This window comes from Ambystoma mexicanum, chromosome 5q (assembly GCF_040938575.1).
Source record: "Ambystoma mexicanum isolate Mex_15411 chromosome 5q, UKY_AmexF1_1, whole genome shotgun sequence".
Classification (NCBI taxonomy): Eukaryota; Metazoa; Chordata; class Amphibia; order Caudata; family Ambystomatidae; genus Ambystoma; species Ambystoma mexicanum.
The window spans coordinates 926,522,329-926,545,907 of NC_090933.1; the positions used below are offsets into that span (position 1 = coordinate 926,522,329).

The 23,579-nt window shown below is 52.1% G+C and overlaps 1 protein-coding gene across 1 annotated transcript in view; it reads right to left on the bottom strand.

Moving 5' to 3' along the window:
• Nucleotides 1-11,387, bottom strand: part of ANKRD46 (ankyrin repeat domain 46) — a 148,591-nt gene extending 137,204 nt beyond the window's left edge. The window contains exon 1 of the mRNA XM_069621439.1: nucleotides 11,234-11,387. The gene's annotated coding sequence lies outside the window, so the exon portion shown is untranslated. The remainder of the gene's footprint in view (nucleotides 1-11,233) is intronic.
• Nucleotides 11,388-23,579: the final 12,192 nt, after the last annotated feature.

A 23,579-nucleotide genomic window follows, 5' to 3' on the forward strand; every position in this document is an offset into this window, starting at 1 on the left:
CCCAATAAATCTGATGCTTCCCAGGAGGTTCACCCTCAAGCTGGGAGCAGGCCCGTCTCCTTAGGCCTTCCAGAGATGGGCACTCACGTTGGCCTTTACTGAATTCTTCCCTGTCAGGACCACGTTCTACTAACAAGTCGTTTAGCTCAGGATGGTCATTGGGGTCAAATACTTCAGGCATCGCCGCCTCCTCGTCAGGTCCGGGCGATTGACCAACTTCCTCCACCGCAGTGTTAGGCGAGTTCGGGGGAATATTTTCTTTCCCCTGTTTTGGTTTTCTGACTCCTTTAGCCTTGGGTTTCCCCTTTGGCGGGGGCAGCTCACTGATCTTGGTCAGTGCTGCCCTTGTTTGAGACCTTGTGCAAGGTCTGTCAGCAGTGTCTCCCACGAGCCCTAACGCTCGGAGATCATTGCCCAACAAGGACTTTCCTGGGACGCTTCTCTGAATGCTCACTGGAATCCTGACTGCTGTACCATTGATAGTAAGATTTACAGGTATTACTGGGAACATGAGAGGTGGGCCGTCAGCCAACTTAGTGGGCATCAGAGTAGCTCTGTCAACTTCCTCTGAGTCTACCAAGGTAGAATCCACTACAGTTCGACTGCACCCACTATCCCTAAGAGCTTGAGTATCTACTCCATTGATCAGCACACTGGGCCTCATTCCGAGTACGGCGCTAACCAATGGCGCTATTAACGCCTTGGTTGACGCCGTACCCGGACCGGCAGCGCCTTGGTGGATGGCGGAATTACCGCCCCATTCCAAGGTTGGCGGGGCGGTAATTCCCCAATCCCCATTTACCCTTCCCCATTCCCATTCTTGCCCCATAGGGCATAATGGGAGTGGGGAAGGCGTTAATTACGCCACCGTAAATTACGGTGGCGTAATTAACATCAAGGTCCCTTAGCGCCATGGTTTTTAGCACCTGCTAAAAGCAGGTGTTAAAACCTCCATGGCGCAAAGGGAACTCGGAGTATGGCGGTAAGGGATTACCGCCACCGCTCTCGTTAGCGGTGGCCGCTATCCCTTACCGCCATACTCGGAATGAGGCCCACTGTCTTTAAAGTAGTGCTTGGTGTTATCTGGAATCCTAGCATAAGCCTCTGCGACTTTAGGCTCCCAGGAACCCAGGGAAACTAAAACTACCTCAGCTTCTATCCCACTGGGGAAGGAGTCTGAGGAGAAGGATGTTCCGGTAATCTCTTCTTCCTCGTAGGAGAAGGCCAGATTAGCAGAGTGGACCCCCAAGGTTTTGACCTTAGATCTCGGATCCCCCTTCACGTGGTCAGTTGCTCCACAAGCAAAACATGATCCATTGGGTCGGTTTACATAGGGAGGCTTACTATAACCAGAGTTCTGTTTCGGAGGCTGACCTCCACTACCCTGCGAGTTCTCTTGTGTCTTACCCTTATTTTTCTTTTTGTGGCCCTTTTGGGAAGAAGATTTTTCAGTTTCCCCACCGTCCTTATCTTTGGACTTTTTCCCTTCCTCCTGCTTACCAGGAGGAGTCTTGTCCTTATGGGACACTCGATGAGACACCCATAAATCTGCTGCAATGGCAAGCTTCTTAGGATCTATCTCCTTTGAATCTGCCAAATGCTGCTTAAGCTCAGGGGAAGAAGATGCAAAAATATGTTCCAGCATGACAAGACTTATACCTTCAAAAGGTAGAAACCTTATAATCTTCGACCCAGCCAGTCAAGTTTTTTTTAAGGATTCGGTTACATAAGATACCCAAGTACCACCTTCTTTTTTCTTATACTCTCGGAATCGTTTTAAATATTGGGCAGGAGTCTTTCCAAACTTTAAGAGGAGAGTTTGCTTCAACATTGCAAAATCTGCTCTCTCAGCTTTCGACATTTCCATAATGGCACTGCAGCCAGAATGGGGCAGTCTGCTAAGTAACCAGGCAATTTTATCAGCATTGTCAACTTGTTGAACTTCATATGCATACTCAAATGTATTCAGCCAGTCCATAATGTCATTCTTTTCCTCATACACACTGAGCAGATCTTTTGGAAACCGTGGATGAAAGGAGGCCCCAGACCCATGTCCAGGACCCTTGGATCCATTGGCACCTTGAAGCTTGGCCAGTTCCAACTGGTGATCCCTGTCTTTCTGTTTTTCTGCCTGTTCGATTTTTTGTTTGGCCATATTGAAATCAAGCTCCTTCTGCCTAAACAGCAGTTCTTGCTTCTTGAATTCAAGTATGGCCTCCCCATCAGCACTGGCAGAGGAAACATTGGACATTTCATCCTCCCTGTCCTCATGGTCGCGGTGGACCAGTGCAGCGGCAGAACTGTCAGTTCTACCAGTGAGAGCAGCCCCACCTCCTTCTGCACTGTCCTCTGAAGCTATAGCGCTAAGCTGAGCTTCTTGCCACGCCATCATTCTTTGGATCATTTCCATTTTTGTGCCTTGCGAGGAGACAGCTCCTTCAGCACACATCTTTTTCAATGTTTCGGATTTAGAAGCATTTAAAGTTAAAAAGGTACCTGTTTCCATACTGTTAGATAGGACTATGGCCTTTAAAAAAGTTATACTACAACAATTCACTACGTGTCCTGTTAGGAATAACTTGAAATGCCTTCGCTCGTGCGCAACACTGGATACCTTCAGTCGTATCCCACCCCTGTACACCAATTTGTTAAGATGGATTTCTGAACTCTGTCCTGGAGGGGCAGAGGTTCAGAAGGCCAGCCTAGTTTCTTGGAACAGGGTAACCTCTGGACAAGCCAGACCAATCAGGGTAGGGATGGCGGGGGTCAAGACTAGGTCTCAAGAGGGGTGAGGGTGACTTAAAGCCCGCAATGAGCACACAAAGCAAGGACGCTTACAAATTACTCCAGACAGGTGTTATATTAAAAATATAGACACATTTATTACAAGGTCTTTGTAACATCGACCATAGTAAAGAATCACGGTAAAACTCCAGTAAACCAACACATCACAATCAATACAATATATATACAAGACCGAGGGGTCTAAAGAGTTAGAAGCACGAAATATGCAGACTACCTAGATGGGGAGGAAAACAGGCAGTGCAAGTAATCGTTAGACCCAGTTCGACATCAGAGGCCACCTAACTAGAAGGAAGTCCGAGCCCTACGAAGAGTGGAGCCTTGTGCTCAAAAGTACCTGCACACGCGGGTGCCAACGGGCAAAGGAGAGTCTCTTTAGGGAAATCAGGCAGTTCAGAAAGGTGGACGAAAAGATGGTGAACAAATCCCTGTGACTCAGGCAAGGCCTCCACTTGGGGGCAGAAGCAGGGCGTGAGTGCGGGAAAGGGTTTGCTGTTTACAACAGTGATGGAAAGCCACAGGCTCCTGCAGGAGGGCGACCGGTTAGGGTATTGACTACTCACCGGTCCCCGATGCAGGCAGACCCAGGCTTCTCCGGTTCAGGTTCGGTCTGGCAGGTTCGGATGCGATCAGAGGGACGTCTCGATGCCGTGTACATTCTGCAACAGCAGGAGTCAGGGTCGAGGGTGTCCCCGATGCAGCAAACACACACAGGGTTGTTACCCCAGCAGGGCAACTCGGCAACCGCGTGTATTCCGGTCCCAAAGCACACGTCTCACTTCAGACCCGGGAACGGCAAGTGTACAAATCGTGTGAGAGTGTCGAGGACACGGGATTAGCAATAAGCCAGACGGCAGTGATAGAGCAAGATTCCTGTGTAGGCTGGTCAGTCCACTGGATGGCCCAGGGACGCTTCCGAAGGCTTACGTACAGGATTTGGTGAAGATGCCGAGAATAGTTGTTCCCGCTATTCTAAAGGGTCGAAGCGCCTTTGCAGACCTTCTCGTTCGATCAGAGGCCGAGTGGTCTCGCAGGACGACAGCAGTGCAGGGTGCCAAAACTTCAGCGGGACACCAGCGATTCCTCGACTCAGCTTCTTAGTTGCAGGATACTTGGCTCCTTATCCTTTGTTCGTTAGAACTCAGGAGATCGACATGGTAGTGGAGTTTTCAGCCTCCTCTTATCCAGAGTTCCCTTTGCGCCAAAACAGAGAGGGCCCAATGGGAGATCTGCTCGTTTACACTCACACCATACGTGGACCTATCACAGACCACGGTGGTCACAGGCATTCAAGACATACTATACTCTCTGGCACCCAGGATGTGTTTTGGGAACAGACAGCCCAGCCCACATCCTGGAGGCACACACAAGGCATGCAGAAGCCGCGAAAAGTGTTGTGTTTTGCAGGAAAGCGCATGACCAAATGAGGACTGCCCCGGGTTGGCTCAACCTGGGGGAAGGTGAAGGGGCAAGACAGTCAGCGGACAGGACAAAGAACCTCGTGGTATGGCCATCTTGGAAGCCAAACCACCCATTTGGGCCAAACGCGGGAAGCGCGGTTAACATGGCAAAAAGGGGTTCAAAACACAAAAGAAACGAAAGATGCCACCAGTCCCGTCCGTGACACACTTGCACATTTCATAATAAGTCCAGCGAGAGTTTCTAGGGCCTTTGGAATGACTAGAGACCCAAGAGCGCAGTAATGTAAGTTACGGTGCACTCTTGTTTCATGTTGCTCAAAAGCTGCAACATGAGGAAGGGACTAAGAGAAACGAAGTCTCCCAGTACTGACTGTCTTAAGGGCATGTCAGTTTCCCCAGAAGAATTGAGCGAAAGCCCAGAAGAGTGCAGCGGAAGGCTGCGCTTCTCTGGCAAAGTCTAGATCAGGGTGTAAAACAACAGCAAAAAGTGGGGGTTGTCACATGGAAGGAAAATTACCTACAATTATGAAATCTTTCCTAACAGTGAACACCACAACAGACAACCACACAGACTCAACATTCACACACATCATTCACTCACTCATTGCACGAGAGGATCATAAGTGAGCTACCCATACATTTTATATTACCCTGCACCTGTTCCAAATAGGCACAGGGAAATTTTTTCCCCCCCGTGTTTTAAAAAGTGCACCTCTTTTGAAAATCGGGATTCACTTGAAAATGCCCAAAACCCCCTTTCCACCCTCTGCCTTGCGCAGTTGTGCATTTGGTGGGAAAAGAGGATGTCAATGTGCACAACTATGATGCACACATTAAAATTGTTGTGCACAGTTCACCACCTTTTTGGCTAAAGTGTAGTGAATGAGGATCCCACCAGTTGCACCAAACACGTTTTGAAAATCGTGGCACAATGGTTTATCCCTACTGATCACTTTTTTATGCCGTATGTTCATTTCAGAGAGTGTGGTTCGAGGTGTCTGAGGTGAATTAGAAATGGGAAAGGACACACGAGAAGGAAAGGGTGCAAGGGGTTTTTACTGTTTCTGCAGTCATTAACCCCAGATTTGCTCATGTGTAGGTATTATGTTAAATATTATTAGCTCCAGAGCAGATACTGTGACTGTCATCGGTATCGCAGATCCGGTACTGTGTCTAATTATTTGCCCCAGGGCAGGTATTGATGTAGCTGATGAGCAGGTCCGACGTACTGTATCGGAAGTCATTAGCTCCAGAGTAGGTATTGTGTCTGCACTCATTCGCTCCAGCCAGAGGATGCCTTTACCATCAGAGCTAGACAAGGTAGTGCCTGACGATATTCATCTGGGTGTTTTTTCTGTGTCTGTAGCCATTAGACCTAGAATAGACACTGTGCCTGCAGTTATGATCCAGAGAAGGTTCATTAGACAAAGTACCGAATATGCAGCCATTGGCCCTGGGGAATCATTTTCAGAGTAGGCACTGGAACTGGAGATAGTAGCACGTCTGCAATCATTAGCCGGCACATGTATTAAATATATAGTCACTTACACCAGACTGTGGTGGGTGGCCTGCCATTGACATCCGGCAGGCCCCCCATAGTGCTAGGAACATCAGCACACGACAGGCCCAGTGCCTGTGGGGGTTGGGGCCTGCCCTGGGCATCCAGCAGGCCCCATGGTGCTATAGGTCTCCAGCACCAGTGGGGCACAGCATGCCATGCCCCTGAGCATGCGGACCTCTGCCACTGTCCTGGCACGAGTGTCCCACGGCATCAGGGCATGTAGGCTTGTGCCTCCACTGGTAGGCCTGCAGCCTACATGAAATGAGATACGGACTTGGTCATTCCTCTTCTGGAGTCTGCAGCCGTTCTGGTGGGCGGGTCTGCAGAGGCTGCATTTATTAGCTTGGGCCATGACAGAGTCATAGCCCATGTTAAAAGGGCAACACACAGGGGAGGGACACATTCTCTTAAACGGGCAACAACCTGGGGAGGGTCCGACACCACACTCCGCCTTTTTCATAAGGAACCAACAAAAGCTACTAAAACCATAAACAACCCCCTCCCCCATTACAAAACAACATTACTTAGACTACTTCACAATTCTAAATTCAACAACAAATGAGATATGCCACCGCTACACACACAGACTCAATCATAAATATACTACACATCACCCGCGGGTGACAGGTTAGCGCACCACCAGTGGAATGTTGGCAGTTTGACCATATTTTACAACCCTTTATTAACCTGGGGCCAGTGAAACTTTCACCACCGAATGACGCCATTGCCAACCGCTGGCACCATTTAGATCCCGACTCCGAACTTATGGGAGTACAGCTTCACATCCATTTAACTGGTACCATTTTATGCACACCATTTGCATGCAGTCCTCCAGCATCTAAACACATGACCACTGAGTCTCTTCCCCGACATTGCCGGATTGCAAGAGACCAGTTCACTTGGCTCCAGCGTCTGTTCAGGATAGTCATTTCCACAGGTCCAGGTCTGGTGATGTTCCAGTTCAGAGGCCGGTAAAGCCGCTCCTGGGGGCACCAGGGGCCACATCGGCTTAGTCCCTTGATGTGGGGCAGGCAGCGAGATGCAGACAGCAGGGCGTCCAAGCTCCGCCACAGGATGTCAACAGGGCAGGGGTGTCAGCATGTTACTCACCCCCCCCTTCCTATTGGCTAACCTCTGCCAAGCAGGAGTGTCTCTTCACTGTCGTTCTTCAGGAGGGCATACAAGCACTCATACAGAGCTGCAACCCACCATTGCCTCATAGCACCTCTTCTAGGTGGCGGACTTGAGGGTTTGCGAGATGTTGGTTTGCCCGACATAGATGACAGGGTGTCTGAGCCACTTCTCCCCCTTCCCCAGGCAGGAGTCACTGCTGCCGACGGGGCAAGTGATGCCCCAGTTCGGGGTTTGTAGGAATCGTACCCAGGGCCACATCGGTCTGGTCCATGTATAGCGGGACCGGCAGGGCTCACACCAGTAGCTGGGCGATGAAAAACACTCGCACAGTTCTCCTCCCAAGTGGGAGTGTGGGCAGGACACTGCCACCAGCTGTGTTAGGGCCACCTCTTTCTTCAGCTCCCTCCCCCAGGCAGGAGTAGGCGACATCGCACCGCCCGCAGTAGAGAGTGCACACCAGTGGCAGGGCAGCATTGGTGGCAAGCTGTCACGTCCTTGCCACTTGCTTCGTTTCAGCAGCGCTGGCTTGTGTATTTGCATAGTACGCCGTGCAGGTGTGAGGCACACCAGGCTGTGTGAGAGATCCCAGCACTTAGTCCATCCACCATGCGTGATCTCGAGGCAGCACATCTCCACGCAGACTTGCACTTGTTACCATACTGAGTGTTGGAGGACCACCCATGATTGTGTGCAGTGTCACTATTCCTTTTCTGCAGTCTTCAGCCTGTGACCACCCAGCCTTCATCACCGTAGGCATCTTCGATTATTGTCCAAGCTCCACTCTTAGTGTTCTGCTTTTGTCTAGGCCCCCCCCCCAATGGGCCCGGGGTCATACGAACTGGCCCCTACTGCATTTCTTGTCCATGCTCCGACGTGGAACCGATGGGCACTTCACCGCCGATGTTTCCCCGGACCTGGATAGGGCCTTCTGCCTGTTTAGTGTGCTGGTCTGGAGTATACATGTGCTCACCACTTGGTGGGCCGGGTTACTGCTGGGGCTCCTGTGTTTCCAGCCTCGACACCGGAGTACCCTTTGTTCAGCACTTTCCTCACTCCGTCTTCCACTCAGCAAGGGCCTTGATTGAGGACTTGTTTTTCTTCCGCCACACGGGGATCCCTCCTTGCCGTGGACTTACTTGCTTCAGCTGCACTTTAAGAGATCGTCGTGTTGATGTTGCTCTTGGGTTGGCAGAGCATGCAACGAGGGCAAAACAAGAAAGCACGCAGTCATTTAGGACGTACCCATCCTCCGCAGCCGGTGCACCAGTTGCACATGTTGCTCTGCACTAGCTTGGCACAAACCTGGACAGCAGGAACGATACCTCATGGCAATGACTTCCTCCTCTCCTGCTCCTGAATGCGTGAGAAAGTCCACGTCACCGCTCCCAGCGGCCCAAGCCGGTTTCATGTAGCTTCAGCACAGAGCCATGTCTGTTTCACTCTTTTTCCTTTTCTCCACAAGGCGGGCCCCAGACATTCAGGGCCACAGGGACTTGTTTGTTGGACACTTCGTCAGCTAAAGTATTCCCCAGACCCTGCTCCGACATGGGGCAGCTGGCCACCTCAGGCAGGAGTAGTCAGCATTGCCCTGCCAGCAGGACAAGCACACACCAGGGGCAAAGCGACAAGGCCACTTGCTTGATGGGAAGGGCAGCACCAGTGGCAGGGTGTCAGCAATGCACAGTGCAGCAGCAGCATGTGCCGTGCCACGTGTCTGGGTGCCAGGTGGTGCACACCACTTTGTTTCAGTTCCACCGTCTGAGGCCCAGGCCTGCCATCAGGGCTGCCAGTACTGAGATGTGCCGACCCTATGGACTTCCTGTCAACCACCCCTGATGCCCGGTTCTTCAGAGGGCCCCTTGTCATGACTCTGCAGTGAGGGTCATCCTCACTTGCCCTGAGGAGTCTTCAAATATTCACCGCTTGCAGCCCCAGGGCTTTCTACCGAGGGCCATGGACAGGCCACTACACATGCTCCGACGTGGAGCACTTCAGACTGTCACCAGCGCAGATGAGTCCAGGGTTAACTGCAATTTCAGGTGGGGCCTCTGGCACATCGCTGCAGGGCCCTGCCTGAGTCCAGGATCAACTGCAACAGCAGGTGGGGCTCCTGGCACCTCGCTGCAGGACTCTGCCTGCGTGCATCAACAGCGCCTACATGGAGCGCCTCTCCATCTTCTGCCCGCGACATGCACAGTTTCTTTATTATTTTTTTTTTGTACTTCCTCTGCTTTATGTTGGTTTCACTGCCGGCAGCCCAGGATCTCACTGGGACCATTGAGCACTGCCTGCTTTTTCTTGCTTTGACAGCTCCGATCATGGAACTGTCATTTCACTGCTGCTGGGCCCGGGATCATTAGCACTTCACCAGTTTCACCGCCAGACCCAGGGTCATGTGTAGGCACCGGCCTGTATGACCCGCATTTATTTTTCCAAGACAGCTCCGGAGCCCTCACACACAAAGCTAGGGCTAACCTTGCTCCAGCATACCTCACTAACCACCTAATACCACACTCCTCCTCGAGACCTCTTAGAGCAGCATAAACTAATACCATGACCATACCGAGATTTAAACTTCACAACTCGGGTGGAGCTAGCTTCCCGGTACAAGCGTCCAAACTATAGAACACCATCCCCGCGCATTTACGTGCAGAACCTTCATTTAACCGGTTCAAACATAGCACGAAGTGTTGGCTCCATAACATGGACTCCATGATAGCCTAACCATAGCCTTATGGACAGTGGCCAATCACCTGTAATTAATATATCTGTGTATGCACTTTCTTATTATGCCTGTTCCTACTTGTAACTATCACAGAACTTTTCGGCTGACTGTTTTGTTTTGATTGTACCTTCCTGTAACTGTAACGTAACTCTGATTAACTGCTCCTTTGTAACCAGCTCTACCTTACGCGCCCATATGCCCCCGGGCCTGGCAGCGCTTTATAAATAAATAAATACAAATTACACCGGCTGCAGGGCACGGGATCTCAGTGGGTGCCCCTGCGGTGGCGTGGCACCACTCAGGATGGTGCTGCCCATTGCGGGGGCACTCATCTCCTGGCCTTGGCGGCGATGTCGCATTCCTTATTCTTCGTCCCGGCAGCTTCACCTCACCGTCGGGGCACCTCCTTCCTCTGATGGCACTGTACGTTGCAGAGGGCCGCGCCCAGGGATGATCCACCAGCAGGGCTCCTCCTCCAATGTGGCAAAGGCAGTCACTATTGTTCTCCTTCCCCTGGATGCCACGGGGCACAGCTCTTATGGCGGCCAACGTAGCAAGGGGCAGATGGTCCTCCTCATACTTCAATTCTGGCGGTAGTCGCTGCAGGGGGGATAGGCTGGCTCTCCCCCTGGCCACACAAGCAACCTCCTCAGAGGGCCGCGGCCACGGGTGAATCCTCCATCAATACTCTCCTCTTCCTTCTCGTGGCTGCGGCCGCTTTGTTTCTTATCACCTCACGGCCGTGGATGCCGCAGCAGATGCAGAGGTGCCTCCACGCTCCGATCCCGGCCACACGAGCACCCTGATGACCGACAGAAAGCATGCTATAACTTCCCTGCACCTCTCTGCGGCAATGGATTGCCACTCCCTCCTCCCTTCTCCTTTTCAGTGGAGTGAAAAAAAAATGGGGACAGCAGGGGAACAGCATCTCGCGGGGGTTCTCACTCCTCGTTGCCAATGTGGTGGGTGGCCTGCCATTGACATCTGGCATGCCCCACATAGTGCTAGGAACATCAGCACATTACAGGCCCAGTGCATGTGGGGGTTGGGGCCTGCCCTGGGCATCCTGCAGGCCCCACGCTGCTATAGGTCTCCAGCACCGGTGGGGGCACAGCCTGCCATGCCCCTGACCATGGAGACCTCTGCCACCGTCCTGACATAAGGATCCCATGGCATCAGGGCCTGTGGCTCCACTGGCACATTCCCTTAAAGGGGCAAAAACCTGGGGAGGGTCCACACCACACAGACCACGGTCTGTGTAATAGCTGCACAGCAGTTACTGCCTAAGCGAGCATTCCAGAGCCTGAACTTTACTGTATATGAGCTTCGGAGCAACTACTGTGTCTACAACAACAGGCTGCCCTGCATAATTTCAAAACCGGATGTTTAGAAAGTCACGTACTTACAATGTTTAATTTCAACATGTGATAAGTACAATACAACAAATTAAGCATTGATGTGCATTTCCAGAGGTTGCAAAAGGGCTCCTCTTGCCAATATAACAACAAAGGGGTGAGAACGTTTAAGTTAACGGATGCTCAAAGAAATGCATATACAATTCAGTATAAGAGCTGGATAGCGTGCACTCACCTGATAATGCCTGGAATCAGGAGGTGAGCGTTTCGTAAAGGTAGTGTCTACTAGTTCCCGTCCGAGAAACGGACCATAGCAACGCCCCGCCCACTCTTCTTCACGTGACTTTGGGCACGTACCCTACCATCCACGTAGCGTTCGACGTCATCATTGTGATTTGCGTGAGCAATTTTTGGGGAGTGGAAAGGCTCTGGTTTCGCGGCGCCTGCCAGTGCCAGTGCAGAGTACAAACTGAATCTGCGTGCTCTCGGCTGGCTGAGGTCAAGGTGGGCGTTTTATTCGGGATAGCGGTAAAGCAAGACACCAGATGGAGCGTCCAACCTCGTCTTGTCCCTCCTCGTGATTTTCTGAGCGGGGAACCGTGTAGACTCAGTCTGAAAGAGCAGTAGGAATCTGTGTGCTCTTTGCTGACTGAGATTACAATTGCCATTTTCTTCGGGATGCTTTGGAAGTTCCTGCAAGACACTAGATTGAAACGGGGAAGCGGAACATTACATTTACTTTCAAAATCATGATCATCTATTCAACATATGGAGGGCTGAGAAAGGGAACAGTGCAGAGACAGTGGGTGGTGGCGTTTAACTGATCAAATGGGGCGAATAGGGGAATTGAATGTTTGATGAGTGTGTTTGGAATGGGTAGGATGGGTGGTTTTAGGGGGGTCGGCTAGGACTATGCGTGTATTTTTGGAGAGGCACATGCGCTTGTTGGTGTGGGTCCCCCAGGGGGATGGGGCATTGTGGAATTGGTCTAGAGGGTGAAATGGGGCATCTTGGTGTGTTTTTAATGTGGGTTTGATGGGAGAGACAGGGCATATTGGTGTGGGACTGGGGAAAGGGATGGGGCACATTGGTGTGGGTCTGGGGGAGAGATGGGTCTGGGGTCTGGGTGGTGGGATGGGTCATCTAGATGCGAGTCTGGAGGGTAGGGTGGGGCATTTTGGTGGGGTCTGCAATGGATGGATGGAACATGTATGGGTCATCTCTTGGTCTGGAGGGTGCTATGGCTCATTAGCTTTGGGATGGGGCATCTTAGTGTGGGTGGGATGGAGACAGCTGTTTGCATCTGTAGGGTGGAATGGGGCATCTTGGCGTGGGCCGGTCGGGAGGGGATTGGGGCACATTGTGGGTTTGATGGACGGGATAGGGCACATTGGTCTGTCTGGGGGAGGGATGAGGGCCCATTGTGGGTCTGTGGATGGGATGGTTCATCTAGGTGTGGGTCTGGAGGGCAGGATGGGGGCATCTTGCTGTTTAGAGGGAGGGATGGTGGCATCTTGGTGGGGTCTGCAATGGATAGATGGGGGCACAGTGTGGGTCTGGAGGGCAGGATGGGGGCATCTTGGTGGGCTCTGCAACAGGTGATGGGCCACATTGGTGTCTGGAACAGGTATGGGGTGGGGTGGGATGGAGCATCTTGGTGTGGGTGGGATGGGGACCTCTGCATCTGGAGGGTGGGATGGGGGCATCTTTGTGTACGTTTGATGGGAGGGACGGGCACATTGATGTGGGTCTGGGGTGAGGGACCGGGCACATTTGTGTGGGTCTGAGGGGAGGGCCGGGCCACATTCGTGTGGGTCTGGGGGAGGGACGGAGCACATAGGTGTCGTCTGGGGGAGGGATGGGGCATCCTGGTTTGGGTGGCACATTGGTGTGAGTTTGATGGGAGGGACAGGCACATTGGTCTGGGGGCTGGATGGGGGCACATAGGTGAGAGTCTGGATGGAGGGACGGATGGGTCATCTAGGTGTGGGTCTGGAAGGCAGAATGGGGCACATTGGTGTGGGTCTGGAACATGTATGAGGCATGTGTTTGTCTGGACGGTGGTATGGGTGATCTAGGTGTGGGTTGGGAGGGTTTCATCGGACGTCTTGGTTTGGGTGGGATGGGGATATCTGCATCTGGAGAGGGATGCAGGCATCTTGGTGTGGGTCTGGAGGGAGGGGATAGGGGCACATAGGTGTGGGTTTGATGGGAGGGATGGGGCACATTGGTCTGGAGGGACTGTTGGTGGCATTTAGGTCTGGGGGGATGGGCACATTGATCTGGACGGATGGTGGCACGTTGGTGTTCTGAAACGGGTATGGGGCATCTGTTGGTCTGGAGGTTGGCATCAGTGATTTAGGTGTGGGTTGGGGCATCTTGGTCTGGGCGGAGTGGGGACATCTGGAGTCTGGGATGGGGCATCTGAGAATCTGCAAGCTCTGGGCCGGCTGAAATTAAGATGGGCATTTTCTTCGGGATACCATGGAAGTTCCTGCAAGACACTAGATTGAGACGGGGGAGCGGAAAATTATATTTACTTTCAAAATCATGATCTAGTCAACGTGAAATGTATGGAGGGCTAAGAAAAGGAACAGTGCAGGGACAGTGGATGCTGGTGTTTAACTTATCAAAGGGGGCTAATAGGGATATTTAATGTTTGATGAGAGTCTGTTTGCGATGGGTGGTTTTAGAAGGGGTCAGCTGGGGCCATCTGCGTGTGGTTTGGGAGAGGCACATGGGCTTCTTAGTGTAGGTCTGCAACGGGGTGGCACATCTTGCTATGTGGAGGAAAGATGGGGCATTATGGTATTGGTCTACAGGGAGGGATGGTGCTTCTTGGTAGGGTCTGAATGGTTGGGTAGGGGTACGCTGGTGTGGGTCTGGAGGGATGGGGGCCTATTGGTGTGTGTTTGATGGGATGGATGGGGCATATTGGTGTGGGCATGGGGGAGAGATGGGGCATATTGGTGTGGGCCTGGGGGGACAAGGGATGGGGCACATCGGTGTCGGTCTGGAACAGGTATGGGGCAACTGCTGGTCTGGAGGGTGGCATGGGCCATCTAGGTGTGAGTTGGGAGGGTGGGATGGAGACATCTGTTTGCATTTTGAGGATGGGAGGGGATGGGGCACATTGGTGTGGGTTTGATGGGGCACATTGGTCTGTCTGGGGGAGAGATGGGGGCACACTGAGTGTCGGGGAGGGATGGTTCATCTCGGTGTGGGTCTGGAGGGCAGGATGGGGACATCTTGCTGTGTGGAGGGATGTGGAGACTGCAGGATAGGGGCACATTGGTGTGGGCTGGGGGAGGGTGGGGCATCGTGGTTTGGGTGGGATGGGGACACATTGGTGTGGGTTTGATGGAAGGGACCTTCACATTGGTCTGGGGACACATAGGTGTAGGTTGGGAGGGATGATAGGTGTGAGTCTGGAGCGAGGGATCGGTGTGGGTCTGGGAGGCAGGATAGGGGTGCATTGGTGTTGGTCTGGAACATGTATGGGGGATCTGTTGGTCTGGAGGGTGGCATGGGTCATCTAGGTGTAGGTTGGGGATTGGGCATCCTGGTGTGGAAAATAATAATTTGCAATTATATAGCGCTACGAACCCTCAGGCATCTGAGCGATACTTATTATTACCGGTGCTCATTTTATCGACTTCGTAAGGGTGAAAGGCTAAGGCTAAGTTTGGCTGTGCTGGGATTTGAACCTGCGTCAGCAGGCTCTGCATGGATGTCGAAGCGAATCCTCTACTCGCTGAGCTATCGGACCTGCTACATGGGGATGGGGACATCTGGAGGGTGGGATGGGGGCATCTTTGAGTGGGTCTGGAGGGAAAGGATGGGGCACTTTAGTGTGGACTTCATGGGAGGGATGGGCATATTGGTCTGGGGGAGGGGTGCAGGAACATTGCTGTGGGTCTGGGGGAGGGGTGGGGCCACATTGCTGTGGGTCTGGGGGTGGGATGGCTTATTGGTGTGGGCCTAGGGAGAGGGTTGTGGGGGCTTATTGGTGTGGGCCTCGGAGCAGGGGTGGGGGCTTATTGGTCTGGGGAGGGGTGGGGGCTTATTGGTGTGGGTCTGGGGGAGCATTGGGGGCATTTTGCTGTGTGGAGGGAGTGATGGTGGCATCTTGGGGTGGGGTCTATAATGGATGGGGGCACATTGGTGTCGGTTTGGAACATGTATGGGGCATGTGTTGGTCTGGAGGGTGATCTAGGTGTGGGTTGGGAGGGTGTGGTGGGGCATCTTGGTTTGGGTGGGATGGGGACATCTGTGTACATCTGGAGAGTGGGATGCAGGCATCTTGGTGTGGGTCTGGAGGGAGGGGATAGGGGCACGTAGGTGTGGGTTTGATGGGAGGGATGGGGCACATTGGTCGGGAGGGATGGGGGATCTTTGGATGGATGGGGGCACATTGGTGTTATGAAACGGGTATGGGGCATCTGCTGGTCTGGAGGTTGGCATCAGTGATCTAGATGTGGGATGGGGCATCTTGGTCATCATATTGTGGACGTACTGGTCGGGGCAATTCGATTGCCCCGGGGTCTGTTAGTCGAGGGGGCACGTCTCCATCCCCCCTGATCGAGTTTTGGCTGGTGGCAGTGGATACTACTTTTTATATTCGACTGTGAATATATCCCTATGGGATTTTCCCATTGTTCGAGGCTACCAACTTTAATTATTCAATTCTCATAGCCTCGAACATACCGCCGGTTTATTTATTTAATATTAATTCACCGGTTGGTATTTTTTGCCAGGACTCGATTCTAAAATGGCGTTTGTGTTCTCTCCTGTGACTCCAACCCAAGTAGAGCCCTTTGTTCCACTTTTTGGCGGGCTTCTCCACAGAAGCCTCCAAAAGTGGTGCCACTCTGTCTGGGTACCACAGGGGGTGTGGGAGGGGATTTAGGCACCCTGGACTGAGTTACCTTGGTAACTCAAGTCGCACTCTTGTGTGATTGGGCCGGCTCACCACTTAGCATGTTTGATTGACAGCTAGGCTGAGTGAATGCGGGTGTGCCGCATAAAAGCAGGGCTTTGGGGACTGGAACTTCAGAAGTCGCCACAGGACCTGAGAATCCGACAAGGGAGAAGCTGAGCCGACCTACCACGACGACACCACCGGTGGAGCCCTGCGGAACCGACTCACCACTTCCCGACGACAGAGAAGATCTTCTGGCTGGAGAGGCTTCTTCCCCTGACTGGTGGGCACAACCAGTTTACCTTCTTCTCTTCGCACCCCAGACCGGCTTGTGGTCAAATTGCCCGTGCCAAGCACCCCGGGAACCGGATAGCCACTTACCACTGGACCGCGAACCAAAGGACCGCTCCTTTTACCTGAGAAACTCCGCGGCTGGTTTCTTCCCTGGCAGTGCAACGGACTCCTGTCTTCCTCCCCGGCGAGATCCTCTCTTCCTCCGGACAAAGCACCGACTTGCATCCGCTGCCAGGAACCACTGCCCCCGCTGGAGTATTCTCACCACTTTAAGGTACCGTGTCCGCCAGGCCTCACTTTCTAAAGATTGCTACAAGGTAATAATAACCCCTTAACCTTCTGGACTGGGCTGGCCGCCTTGACCTCCTAACTGGACCCTTTCTGTGGTCCAACTCCTTTTTGAACCTTTTCAAGACTATTGTGCTCTACAACCGTGTGACCTTGGACACATTTCGTTTGATCCTCTCAAAGTGGATCCAGCCTATTGAACTCTAACTTCACGGTTTTACTTTGCCTTCCTCTCTTGTTGTGTTCTTGTAAAAGTGTTGGGACCTGTTTCAATTTATTCGCTGCTTTTCCCTCCCTTTTAAAACAAAATATTAGCGTGCCATCTGCGTTAAGCGCTCACTGCTGTCTGAAAATAAGTGGGGCTTTACTTAAGACTTGTCTAATATTCTTCTAAGGGAGTGTATATCTTTTAGTGACCGTGTTTTTGAATTGCTTACTATTGGTGCCTGTGTGTTTTTCTAGATGTGGTTTTAAATAAATAATTATATCTCTTTTACACCAAACTCTGGTCAGTGTTTACTTGTTCTACTGTGTTCTCTTGACCTATTGTGAATCCTCTGTATACTGCCTAACTCTTCTTGAGGGAAGTCTGACTGCTCAGCCACAGCTACCAAGTGAATCTGTGTGGTACAGACTGCTACCAAGTGGGTTTACTGCCAAACGCCTGTAGTCTTAAATCTTTTGCAGTGGTCCCAGAGGGAACTGCACAGGTTTCTGCCTAACAAAAGGTATGGAAGGCTAAGAAAAGGAACAGTGCAGGGACAGTGAATGGTGGTATTTAACGGATCAAAGGGGGCTAATAGGGGAATTTAGTGTTTGATGGGAGTGAGTTTGGGATGGGTGGTTTTAGAGGGTGTCAGCTGGGGCCATCTGCGTGTGGTTCGGGAGAGGCGCAAGGGCTTCTTAGTGTGGGTCTGAAAGTGGGTGGCGCATCTTGCTATGTGGAGGAAAGATGGGGCATTATGGTATTGGTCTAGAGGGAGGGATGGTGCATCTTGGTGAGGTCTGAATGGTTGGGTAGGGGCACGCTGGTGTGGGTTTTGGAGGCAGGGGGCACATTGGTGTGGGTCTGGAAAGAGGGATGGGGGCATATTGGTGTGAATTTAATGTGGGTTTTTTGGGATAGATGGGGCATATTGTGGTCCTGGGGGGATGGGGCACATTGGTGTGGGTCTGGGGGGAGGGATGGGGCACATGGGTGTAGGTCTGAAGGGAGGGATGGGGGCACAGTGGGTCTGGAGGGAGGAGTGGGTCATCTAGGTGTGAGTCTCGAGGGTAGGATGGGGCATTTTGGTGGGGTCTGCAATGGGTGGGGCACATTGCTGTTGGTCTGGAACATGTATGGAGCATCTGCTGGTCTGGAGGGTGGCATGGGTCATCTAGGTGTGGGTTGGGAGGATGGGATGGGGTATCTTAGTGTGGGTAGGATGGAGACATCTGTTTGCATTTGGAGGGTGGGACGGGGCATCTTGGTGTGGCTCGGGGGGGGGTGTGGCACATTGGTGTGGGTTTGATAGGAGGGATGGGGCACATTGGTCTGTCTGGGAAAGGGCTAGGGGCACACTGTGGGTCTGGTGGGAGGGATGGTTCATCTAGGTGTGGGTCTGGAGGGCAGGATGGGGACATCTTGCTGTGGAGGGATGGTGGCATCTTGGTGGGGTCTGAAAGGGATGGATGGGAGCACATTGGTGCATGTCTGGAGGGCGAGATGATCATATACGTGTGAGTCTGGAGGGCGGGATGGCGGCATCTTGGTGGGGTCTGCAACGGGTGGATGGGGCATATTGGTGTTGGTCTGGAACAGGTATGGGGCATCTGTTGGTTGGGGGCTGGCATGGGTCATCTAGGTGTGGGTGGGATGGGGCATTTTGGTGTGGGTTGGATGGGTACCTCTGCATCTGGAGGGTGGGATGGGGGTGCATTGGTGTGGGTTTGATGGGCGGGACATGGCGCATTGGTGTGGGTCTGGAGGAGGGATGGGCACATTGGTGTGGGTCTGGGGGGAGGGATGGGGCATCCTGGTTTGGGTGGGATGGGGACGCACCTGGGAGGGAGATTTTCACAGGGAAATAGGGAGACATACATTTCCCTATAGGAATGCATTGGAGCTACAGTTATTTTAGGCAGGAGACCGTTAAAAATAGAAATATTTTTCATCGGTTGGCATGTATGGCCAGGCCCTCACTCAGCAGGGATAGAAAAGGGGTTCCTGTGGGTGGTGGGTCACCTCAATGCTTATTACTTGGATGAGGAAGAGGGACGTGGAGGTGATGTAGAGCAGCCACAGTAAAAAGGTACCACAGAGGCCAAACAGAGGGAGGTGATGCCCTGAAGGGCTCTAATCAATGCATCTTGTAATGTGCGCGTTGCAAAATGCACGTTTAAAGTCCTGAATGGGAGGGGGGGGTTTGCGATTCTGGGGGCCTTTCAATTGAACAAATTAAAAGGGCCTGACACCTGACGTTATTTCCTGTGATGCTATGATATGCTAATTATTTGTTTTTATTTCCTGTGATGCTATGATATGCTAATGGTTTGTTTTTTAAACTTGAAGACTCCTACAGCTTTTTAGTCTCAGAATGTTGGCAAGTATGCAGTGGTATGTAATGTTTGATACCTCATACCTTTCCAGTACCCCCCAGTCTTCGGATGTGCTCGGAGCCGCCCCTTCTCATCGCTGATTGGCTGTGTTAAGCCTGATCACCGCCCCGTGAGCCTGAGCACTGCTGTCACAGATTAAAGCAGCAGAGTACCGAGCTGTCTCAGTTGTAGTAATAGATAAACAGTTTATTCTGAGAGAAAGCTTTCTATTAAAATACAAGGCTGCCACTTAGGAAGCCGTTGAGGTAAAGCTTTCTCTCAGAATAATAAGCAGTATTTTATTTTAGTTCAAAAAGTTTTATTGAGTTTTGAACGGAGATAACAGTAGTCATTACAAAAGTGCCAGATCCGTCATTGAGGGGAACAGAAGGTCATAAATCAAATGACAATGATGTGAAGTATTCAAGATGTAGGTGAGGGATGGGGTTACAAGTACACAGGAGGAGCCACAACATATGGATGAAATGCAAAGGATTATCAGGAGAAGGAGTCATTGGCGATAATTACTTTGTCCAAGACAGACTCTGTTACGCAGCGTTTGTACTGTTGTGAGAGCCAGCTATTAGCATCAAACTGGCCCCTTTGGTGCTATGGACATCAGCACCTTATTTGGAGGCCCAGTGTTGCGGGGAGTGGGGGTTGCCAGGGAACACCCGGTCTTATATGGGGTTGTAACCCGTGAGGACCCTGGCCACCATACTGGCAAAAGAGCCCCACAGCACCATGGCCAGTAGGCCCGTGCTCACACAGTGTGGGCCTGCAGGCCTAAATGAGAAACAGACTCAGTCCTTCCATTCTTGGAGTCTGCAGCCGTTCTGAGGCAAGTGCCTTCAGTTGCTCCTTTTAGGGCAATACACTCTGGATGGACACACCTTCTAAAAAAGGCAACACACTTGGGAGGGTCACACATAACACTCCTCCTTTTTCATAACGAACAAAACAAAAATTACTGAAACATAAATGATTCCCCCCGCTCCCGGATCATGGGACAGACCAATGATACACACATAGGCTTCACGCATACACACAGGCTTTTCCTGCTTCTCCCTCCACCCTCTCCTCTTCCTCTGGCCCCCCTGCGGCCACCCCCTCCCTTCTCTGCCTTTCCTGTCTTCTCCCCTGACAAGGTTTCTAGACCAGTCCGATCTATGAAAACCTCATCAAAACAGGTTCTTCCCTGTTCTTCCAAAACCTTCAAGGACCACATGCCTTGGCTGATTTCTGCAACCACTCTTTCGCCTCTGGAACCTTCCCCTCTTCCTGAAGCACTCTCTAGTGCACCCTCTTCTCAAGAAACCCTCAGCAGACCCCATCCTTCTGGCTAATTATTGCCCGATCTCTATCACTCCTTTACTGGACAAACTCCTGGAAAAGCTGTTAATCTCCCATCTTAATCTTCACACTGACTCTGTTGGTTGTCTCCATGACCATCAGTCTGGCTTCAGAGCAGCCAGAAGCACGGAAACTGCTCTCCTCAACATCCGCTAAGACCTGCTGTCTAACCTTGATTATAATCTCCCCTCTGTCCGCATCCTACTTGTTCTCTGTTGTGCTTTTCACACCGTCAACCATGCCTTCCTGCTCAACTGGCTCCATGATAACCTGGGTATCACTGATCAGGCTCTGGCCTGGCTGACTTCTTTCCTCTCTGACCGACCCTCCCAGGTTCAACTTGGGTCCTTCCACTCCTCTCTCTCTCCACCTGTGGCGTTCCCCAGAGGTCTAACCTTTCTCCCTGTTTGTTCAAGCAATATCTGGCACCCACTGCATTGCTGCTCTCTGCTCCAACTTCCAGTGCTATGTGGTTGACGCCCAGCTCACTTTCAGGCTCCCCTCTGCCACCTCATCTCCTTCTCTCATCCCAGATTGTCTTTCTGCAATCCAGGAGTGGTGAGCCGCCAATGAACTCTGCCTGAATGCCAGTAAGTCGGAGATCCTCCTCATCGGTACACCTGCACCGCTCTTTCCCGCCACTCTCTGGCCAGCCTCCCTTGGCCCTCTTCCTGCTCCCACCTGTGAGGCCAAGAGCGTCTGGGTTATCTTCGATTCCACACTCTCCTTCTCTCCTCACATTTCCGGTGTCTCTAAGAAGTCAAACTACCAACTGCACCTCCTCAGAGGTATTCTTCCTTTCCTCTCCTTCCCCCAGAAGCTCACTGTCTCTAGAGCTCTTGTTCTCTCTAGGCTTGACTACTGTAACAGCCTCTTTTTAAATCTGCCCGCCTCTCCTCTCCGTCCTCTGCAACTCATCCAGAACAGGACTGTGAGACTTGTCCTTGGCCTTGAGCCCAGGGATTGTATCTCTCCAGCACTAAAATCTCTCCATTGGCTCCCAGTGGCTGCAAGGATCAAGTTCAACACCCTTTGCAGTATCCTCGAGGCCTTATGGGGCCTGGGACCAAAATATCTCCAGCTTTCTCTTCAGACGTATCTTCCTACTCAAGCTCTTCGCTCTTCCACCTCCAACTCCTTGAGGGTCAGTCGCTTTTCCAAGCAACGAGTCGGGGCAGATCTCTCTTTGGCTGGCGCCTCCGTCTGGAACAGCCTCTCTGCCTCTCTGAAACTTGAGCAGAACCATCTCCAATTCCAGAAGCATTTCAAGACCTTCCTCTTTGCTTCTGTCTTCTCTCTTCCTTTTCTCCACTGATCTCCTGTCTGATACTGCACTGGTTACCTGGCTACCCTCTGAACCCCGGGCCCAGGTCCCTGCTCTCCCAGTTGCACACCTGCACTGGCAACCCTGCACTTGGGGTTGTATCTGCAACCCTACAGTCCCCCTACCGTGTCTTTCAATGTTTTTGATCCTATGTCCTGCACTTGCTCCTCTTCCCCTTCCCCTGGCACTTTTCCCTTTCCCCTGCACTTGTGTGATCTCAATGTCACTTGGCCTAGTAAGATCGTTGTCTTGTCCCTTTGTTCCCCTCCCTTGCCTCGTCACGCCTTGAAACACTTGTGTAGAGGCACGTAATAAATGTCATATCAATAGGGACTCTGGTTGTTGCCGACATGACACATATCGAACACTTTACACATGCTCAGCGGGTGACAGTTGGGGTTGACAAACTGCTGGTGGAATGTTGGCAGTTCTAGCAAATTCTAAAAGACCCTTTATTAACCTCGGTAAGTGGAACTTCAATCACTAAATGACGCCATTGTTGACTGCTGGCACCATTTGGAGCATGCCTACAAACTACAGGAGCACAGCTTTGCATCCATTTATCTGGGACCACTTTTAAGCATATCATTCACATGCAGGCTCATAGCATCTAAACACATGTTTACTGAGTCCTCTTTGAGCACTTGTAGGACTGCATGAGACAAGTTCACTTCACATCAGTGTCCATTCAGGATAGTTACTACCACAGGCAAGGTCCGTTGATGGCACAGCTCAAAAACCGGCACAGCCACACCTGGAAGCACCAGGGGCCATATCTTGGGGCAAGCAGCAAGACGCGGGTAGCAAGGCGTCTAGGCTGTGCCAGGTTCAGGCTCAATCAGTCCCTTGATTTTGGCAGGGGTGCTAGCATGTTACTCGCCCCCTTCTCGGCAGGAGGTCTTGCTGTCCTCGTTGTGATTTGGCTGCACAAGCACTCTCTAGGTGTGAGCGCCACAGCCAGGTGAGGGGCTGGGGCCGCCTGCTTGTTGGCAGGGCAGTTGGGGGTCCCTTGCTGAGCAGGCAGAGTGACATTGGTGGCAAGGTGTCATGCACTTGCTCTTCCTGAAGCGGCACCAGTCACACATCCCACCTCCCCCATTTCCAGGGTTTGTTGACCTGATGCTGCCAGCCTTAGGGTCCGCACAGGCACTTGTGTGAGCTGCAACCCTCTTTCATTCCTCCTTTCCATTTTCTCCTTTCCTTGGCTATCACCATCCACGGCCCAGTGTTTCAGGGGTAGCACCAGTATGGTAGGTGCAGGAAGATGCAGTAGCTGGCGGGGCAGGTAGCCTACCTATCCTGGTGGCAGGGTGTCAGTCTACTCCTTCTTGTTGGGTCTGTGTCAGCCTGTGTCAGATCCGCTCTGCCATTCACTGTTGGCCCACGTGTCAGGGCACACACCCTTTCTCCAAAGAAATGTGACCTGGAATAGCTGGAGACAGAACAACACCAAGGCAGTCAACCTCCCATGGCTGACTAGAGACTGTGCCTAACAGCAGCACAAAAGACACCCGTTACTAAGTTGTGGATGTACGCTGGTGGCATCTGTGTACAACTTCAAATGGGAGAGTGTGCAAGTTCTTCCTTTCCCTTTTTAGCTCCTGTAACAGAGCACGCACCTCTCCTCATCTTGGGTGGGAGATGTCCCAAATCAGGGGCTGGGCAGAAACCGGTACCCGGGGCTACACCGGCCTGGTCCATGGATGGTAGGGCAGGCAGGGCGACACTAGTGGCAGGGTTTGGGGCGGTGAGGTACCGATTGGCAAGGTGCTCCCCCAGAGCATGTTTGTTAGCATGACGCTGCCGGTGGCAGAGGGCGCA